This window comes from Falco rusticolus, chromosome 2 (genome assembly GCF_015220075.1).
Source record: "Falco rusticolus isolate bFalRus1 chromosome 2, bFalRus1.pri, whole genome shotgun sequence".
Lineage (NCBI taxonomy): Eukaryota > Metazoa > Chordata > Aves > Falconiformes > Falconidae > Falco > Falco rusticolus.
In genome coordinates, this window is record NC_051188.1 from 3,406,318 (window position 1) to 3,413,638 (window position 7,321).

The 7,321-nt window shown below is 42.4% G+C and overlaps 1 long non-coding RNA gene across 1 annotated transcript; it reads right to left on the bottom strand.

Moving 5' to 3' along the window:
- Positions 1–452: 452 nt before the first annotated feature.
- Positions 453–7,321, bottom strand: LOC119143014. Its single transcript, XR_005102548.1, has 5 exons — positions 6,903–7,321; positions 6,094–6,460; positions 5,669–5,801; positions 3,539–3,620; positions 453–1,427 (listed from the first exon to the last, which is right to left on the bottom strand). It is a non-coding gene; the product is annotated as an uncharacterized LOC119143014 (long non-coding RNA).

Here is a 7,321-nt window from a genome sequence, read left to right on the forward strand (position 1 = left end):
TTGGCTCTGCTAATCCCAAAGTAACTTCAAATCTTCTCTTCAAAAGGGCGAGGTGATGCCATGCCCTGTACTTGTATTTCTCTGACAGACAAAAAAAAGGTCACATCACACATTTCCTCAGCAATCCTTCCCATAATATATTTTTTTAATAATCTCTGCTCCATCAGTGTGTTTCCAGGTTGACATTTCCACTGTGTTGGGACATTTGGAACAAATTTACCTTTCAGTATGACTGCATTCAGGCAACATAAAGTGGTAGCTTAGAGGTGCTTCAGGACACACAAGACCCTTTCCAGTACTCCCATCATTTACAAACACCCACATAAGGGGGGATCTGAGCCATCCTTTTGAATCAAAGCTTTAAAGCCGTTTGTTTTGGCCTCCTTTAGAGCTGCAGGCCAAGTGAACTACAGCCATTTGTTCTGAAATCATAAATCTCACAAACTATAAAGTGGTTTCCTAATCCTTTTATTTTACAGGGCACACATTTTCTCAGTGAGCCGTGCCCCTTCTTAGCTGTGATTTAGAGAAATCTGCAGGATGAAACCATTCCAGACTTCAGAGCTGGATTTATCCAGCTGTTGTATTTTCCTTATTTTCTGGGCTGTCTGCTTCCACAAATGAGGTGCTCCAACCTGTCACAACCACCCTGTAAGAAGGAAAACAAAAAGATCAGCAGCAGCAGCACAATAAAGCTGAACCTGGAGCCAAATAAAAACTGTTCTGGATATTCAATTCACTAATCTTTCTAATTAAAAAAAAAAAAACGAAACCAAAAACCAGACAAGACTGAGACATGAAGGGGTTATGGCGGTGGCGGGTAGCGAAGGGAGACACGCTTGAGCAAACAGATTTTGAGGTCTGCAAGGACATCCTTCCACTGGGCAGGATCAAAGTAACACTGCTGGAGTGCATTAGGGAAAAAGTCACACATGAATTGGGATCCTGATGGTCTAGGAGGCAAAAAAAACCAGGGGAGGGGCTTTGCTGAAGCTCCCCGTGACCATTCCTACTGCAACAAAATCCTGCACTTTAAATACCTCACTGCTGTTGAGACCACAACGGGCAAAAAAACTAGTAGGGATATCACAAACCACATACGACATCCACTCTTTTGGTCCTTCCCGGCCCTCCTGCTGTGTGCATCCTCTCCTACATCTGCAGCACAGCACTGGGTCTGCTCTCCCACGCTGAGATGGTGGAGGCAGGTGATAGCATCCTGCCTGGCTGAGGGAAACCACCTCCAGAAGACACCTCCTTCAGCAGCAGCTTAGCAGCAGTCACTCATGCTTTGCACAGGCCTGAACGTGCTGGTCTCTGCCATATCCATCACATGATGTCATACATTCATGAGGTGGCTGAGTATGCATCTGAAGACAGGGGTTTCACTCATTTTCGAGACCTGGAGGACCTCCTCCTAGGTGTCCCTGTCAAGAGTCAAAGAGGATGGGAGATGTCTCCACAGCAGCGCAAGGGAGCTAGTACCCTCTCAGTGAACCCCTCCTTCAACAGCGCCATGCACAGGTGGAGGACGTGGGAGCAGATGTGTAGATCACTGCCCATCTCTGCTTGCACAGGGAGAGGGAGCCAAGCTCTGAGTTACCAGCAGGTCTCTAGGGAACAGCCAGGGTCATGTCAATAGTCCCCATCTCCATTCCCATTCCCTACCCCGATCCAGTGGAATGACAGAGTGACACTTTGCAAAGAACAAAGAGAATCACCAGTAATTTTCCATCTGTAATGGGATATGGGCACAGTTTATTCCTAAAAGTAAAAGCAAATAAATGCAAGAAAAATCTAGAGCTGTCAAACACAGCACTGCTCTCTCGGCCCTCCAAGTACCACAGTTGTGCAGTGCCTGGCAAGCTTCAGAGGTTGCTGCAAAATAGGTGTCCTTTTCAAACACCTGTAGGAACAACTGTTCTTGAGTGTTAAAATGTCCTTCATTACGCAGTGAGGGTTTCATTTTAATAACTCTCTGCATTGCAACGTGAGTTTGCATGGTCCGGAACAGTTAGCCAGATGCTTGAGCTGAATCGTGTATTCAGAAGTAACAACAAAATAACAACACACAATGAACACACGAGCAGCATCTTTTACGTATTAGACACAAGTACAGTGAAGTGCTGAGAGCACAGAAAAAGCCACAATTTCCCACTTAGTTCTGCTGAGCTGATACTGAATCATAAATGTGGGATAACTTTCCAGAACAACTTTTCAAGATTTAACTGCAGCATCTGGAAAGTCTGTTCTGAAACACACTACACACCGATCTCAAGAACTCCAGGAAATTTGCACATACACAATCATTTTGCATTTAGCTTGGATCTCACCTGTATAGAAACTGAAGTTTATCTGCCTACTTCACATTCCTAGTGAGAAACTGTTATTGCCATATATTTTTCCTAGTATACAGTTTTGCTTCTTGTTCCCCTTTTTTTTTTTTTTTTTTATTACAGGAAGGAAATAGAAGAACGTCAGGTCTAAGGTGCCTGCTCTGTAATACAACACACATTTTTATTCCGCACGGAAAAGGAATGCCAAGTTGTTCAAATATCAAAACAGTTCTTCCCCTCACCCTGCTGCCGTAACACCTGTAACTTATCTATAAAAGTAAGCAAAAACCCCAACCCTAGACAAAAGATTTGCTCACTGCTCAGCTGTGCACTCACTCTAATTAAACGAGCTATCTAATAAATTGAAAAGCAAAACAAAAAGAAGATTTAATTTGTCTTTATCTGTTATGCAAATTAGTTGGATTGGGGTGGTACTGACATTTGATTTTATATAGTATTCATCCAGGTTTTTCAACTGAAACTTTCTGTAAACAGAAAATTATCTGTGAACTGCTCTGTTTTCCTGCATGGCTCATTCAGAATGAATGAAACTGGTTTTAAGATGAAATATTTTATTTTGATGATATCTAACCATACAAGTTTGTCTTAATTTGTCTTCAATTTAATCACTAGAAGATTAAAAATTTATAAAATTTTGCTTTACACCAGATTATGGCTGCTTCTGTAAAAGATACCTTCCTTTTTTTACTATTCAGGATTATTGTTGAATCAAAAATACCAATTATTTTATAGCATTGTTCCCAAATTCTTTCCTAGCCCAGGAGAAGCAGTTACTCTGTAAAGGCTATAATATATTGAAATATCCCTAATTAAAAAAAAATAATAATCCCAAAACTGCATACTCCTAACTCTTTATGCCTTTAGCACATTGAAACATCTACTGTGCAGCAGCTCTGGGACAAGCAAGGAATGCAAGACACATTTTTATCTGACCTAGCACAACTCCTACATGTAATAAGATATTACCAAGTTGTCTGTAAACGAAAACCCTAGTGGATCTCTGCTCGGCTCAGGGAAAGTATCACAGTACTTCAGGAAATACTGATTTGCTGGAAATGAAGAAATTAATGTATTAATTTTTTTGTAATTAGATAAACATGGGAGGTAGGTTTCTGAGTTGGCTGCGGATAGTTAATATTTTGAATGGATGTTTCCCACCCACGCTCCTTCCCTATACTCACACTCCTGTCTCCAACCTGTTCCCACCTTCTTTTCTGCAGAAATATTCAGTTTCAGGGTGCAAGTACCGGCGTGAAGAGGAACCTGTGAAGCAGAACCATTCATAAACTGCTGGCACCGCAAGAGGGGACAGCGCTGTTATGGGAGAAGAAGCTTGAATAACCAAAACCACATGGAATGAGTTTCTAAGATTCTTCCTCTGCTGGTGATCCTTCCTTGTCCACTGCTGACAAAGCATGAACCCAAACAGAATCTTAAGTTAGGAGAGGCTGTCTTAGCTTTTATGAAGGCCATGGATTGTATGTTCATTTACCACAAAGTAACTCACCCCTGCTACCTCTTCTCTTTAAGCATTGTTGGTCGTCTTTCTGCTGTCTCTCATCATGCCGTATCTGTAAGTTTCCTGGGCTAGTAAGACATTGTTTTATAGCACTAGGCAGGGCTTTGACAGACCTTGATGTCATGTTCTGATTCACTGCAAATTTTTCATGTGACCAGATAGAAGCTATAATCACTTCAGATATCTGATAACTGGGCCTCAGATCCCAGAGACTTTACGAAAATAAATCAATCAATGACATAGACAATATTCCATTAATGGGGGTCGTATGAACATCCACATTTATATCTACATGGTCTCTTGCATACAAAAGTGAGTCCTCCTGTGTCCCAAGCCAACCAGGAATCCTGGAGCCATCTCCCCACCTGCAGGAGGCTGGGTGGCTCAAATCCTCATAGCTAGAACATCTCCTGCTAAGCACGCTCAGCAGCTGACTGCCAGGGTGACCATCACATCTCATAACATTCTTGATCAGTGAGAAAACAAACAGAGGAAACGCTGCAACTTTTTATTTTTAAATACTGTAGTATTTAAACAACAGGCAATGACTGTACCAACTGCTCAAGCCAAGAATAAGTAGCTGTTCTGAGTGGATCCTGACTGTAGCGGCTGCTGCAGTCAATGGGTAAATCACCCCTTGGGGGTTATGCCATTTAGGATCGTACATTACCGATTAATACACAACACTGTAGTAAGGGCTGTTTCCTGCACTCACCCCTGAGGGAACTCTTAGGGGACACTCCAGTGTCAAGCCTAGAAAGTTCTTCCATCAGTTTGAGCTATTTTAAGGTCACCTTTTCCCTGAAGACTGTAAGAGTAGTTCCCTTGGCTGGGCTCCCTGCACAGCCAAGGTTACAGAAGGAAAACACAAATCTTACTTAATATTTGAAGAATGCTGGTATTTGAAGAAAAGTGAAGAGAAACTGTCTGCTTTTCTACAGTTGTGTTCCATGAAGGCAACGTTTTAAGATGGAGGGAGAAACAGGAGGCTAGGTGAGAAAATGGATGGGTTGGTTTGTTTAAACCTAACCTGATACCTCTTGGTCATTATGAGAATACAAACCAGTCTCCTAAAGATCAGAAGCAACGACTAACATGTGAACTGGGATTGAGAAGAGAATGCAGCTTTGTAGACAAAAAAAACCCCAGAGGACTGTTGGCCTGAAACTGGAAGGGGAAAGTAAATGGAGTAAAGTAGAAAAATATATAGCATATATAATATTTAATAGCAGAAATAGAATACACTAAGATTCATCTATTCTCCGAACCACAATTAAAATGAGGGAATGTATCAAACAAGGCAAATTTTAACACTGTTTAGGAAGATTTCATTGTCACAGTATCTACTGAAAGTCACCTGGGGAATGTAATACCAAGGCAGTTAAGCTCAGTGCTCTACTCAAATGCTGAATTTTGTTCCTAAATGAAGAGTTTCAAAACCTGTGCTTCTTCCTGCCTTTAACTGTGCATACCCAACCCGATACTGCTTTAAAGCTCCTTTCCACGGAGCGGGATAAGGCTAAACATTTTCTAAAACCCACAGCCTTTCAATGCATTTCCAGTTGAGAAATATAAAATACAGGCATCCAAAACCACTGACCTTTGTAAAGTATGAGTTCAGAGGACAGCAAGTTAGGCATAAAATTATAGGCCATACGGGGGCAGAAAAATAGCAGCCAGGCCTGGAAAGAGACCTGTCCTCCTTGCAGCTCTTTGCATGTCAGTGCTGGGAGAACAGTGGTGAGACCTGAAGGACTATGTAGCAGCAAGGTGTGCAGTAGCTCATGCATACCTTGGAGAAGCAAATAGAGCAGAAAACTGTTGCATCAGCATTTTCAGCATTTTTTTCCCTTGAAGAGTTTCCCAAGAGCAATGGTGCCCTCTCAGATGGGAAATTACATCAGGCTGTAGCTGGATTGTCCTGCCTGAAAAGGTGCAAAGAATCAGGATTAGAGCTGCAAATCTGTTCCATTATCCTCATTGTTAGAATAAGAATGTGAAATAGTCTGGAAAATACAGGAATACCTGATGTTAAACTGTACACGTTACAAGTACTTTCCAAATCCAGCTTATACAGTAACACAGAAGGGTGCCTTTACATATGCCAGAACCCACACCAAAACCGCAGGTTTCCCAATAAACACATCTTCTGCGACGACGATACACTTACAGGATTAAAGTTTATAAGAACAACTAAACGAAGAGAGGTCTGCTCACCTGCCAAGCAGTAATTCCTTCAGGCTTTCTGCTGTTTCTGCAGACACTGAACAGGGTACCCTGTTTTACGCACAACATTGACTTGCAAGATGCAGTTTTGTACGGTGAACTTGAAGTCTTAACGTCAGTGCTCAGTTGCATACTTCCACTTAAATCTTTTCAGAGCGGAGTGGAAACTATCTAAAAATTAGCATGCATTTATGCTCATGTCTTTTTCCTAATTTAACAGTTGTGTGCTTGGATCTTAGGGTACAGGGTTCAGGAGGAGCTGGGTATGGCATGAACAAAGTCTCTCAGCAATAAGCTGTGTTCTTTCCCTCTGGGTGTGATTCTTCTTAACCAAAGCATTGCTCAGCAATGTTGACATCTGCAAGACAAAGAAGAACTTCATCTGGCTTTGCGTATTTTATCTACATATATATATACACACACAAAAAATGAACCAAAAAGTGACTTAGAAGTGTTAATTCGTTAGGCGAAGAAAAGTTCTCCAGGGTGCAAAGCCTCTTTTCTCAGTGAGGTTCCTGGCACTCATATTTTTCTGTTACTTTTTTATTATTAAAAAAAGGACTTTGAACCTGTATTTTTTTCATCTTAGTATGTACCTTTGTGGTATCCAAAGAACTCCAATAGTGATATTATCTGTCTCTTTCCTCCAGGGAGGAATTCATGCCAGACCATGATATTCCTGCTTATTCCTGGAGCACAGAGCCTCACACCAAGGTTAAGATAGCAAGCCTCCTTGGGGGCGCGGGGAGGGGAATGCAGGGGGAATGCGTATCACAGCACCATCCACTGTATAACCGTACCTCCTGCAGATCCCTCCCCTCTTCTTGAGAGCTGTTCAGCACTATAAATTAAGAGTTCAGGTCTGTATCCTACTAAGGCTGATCTCTGCATGCAGATACCCAAGGCTGTTCTTCAGCAGGATATGCTCACCAGCAAGGCTTTGCCCATAGGGATATATTCCTCCATGAATATTCTTCTCAGGATATGTACACGTGGCATAACTGGGCTGCAGCCCTTGAAGTAGTCTCTGATTTTTTAAAACAGATGATCCACCTTCAGCTTGTTGAGTCCCCCAGCTTAGAAAGGAGGTCAACTGTGCCTTTAGCTGGCTGCCTGCATGCTGGTGGACCTGCAGGAACAGATGCAGATCCAACCTTCCCAGCGCTGTCAGCCTCCTTGCAGCCACCTCCCCTCCATGCCGTGTGAGGCACCCCCTCGG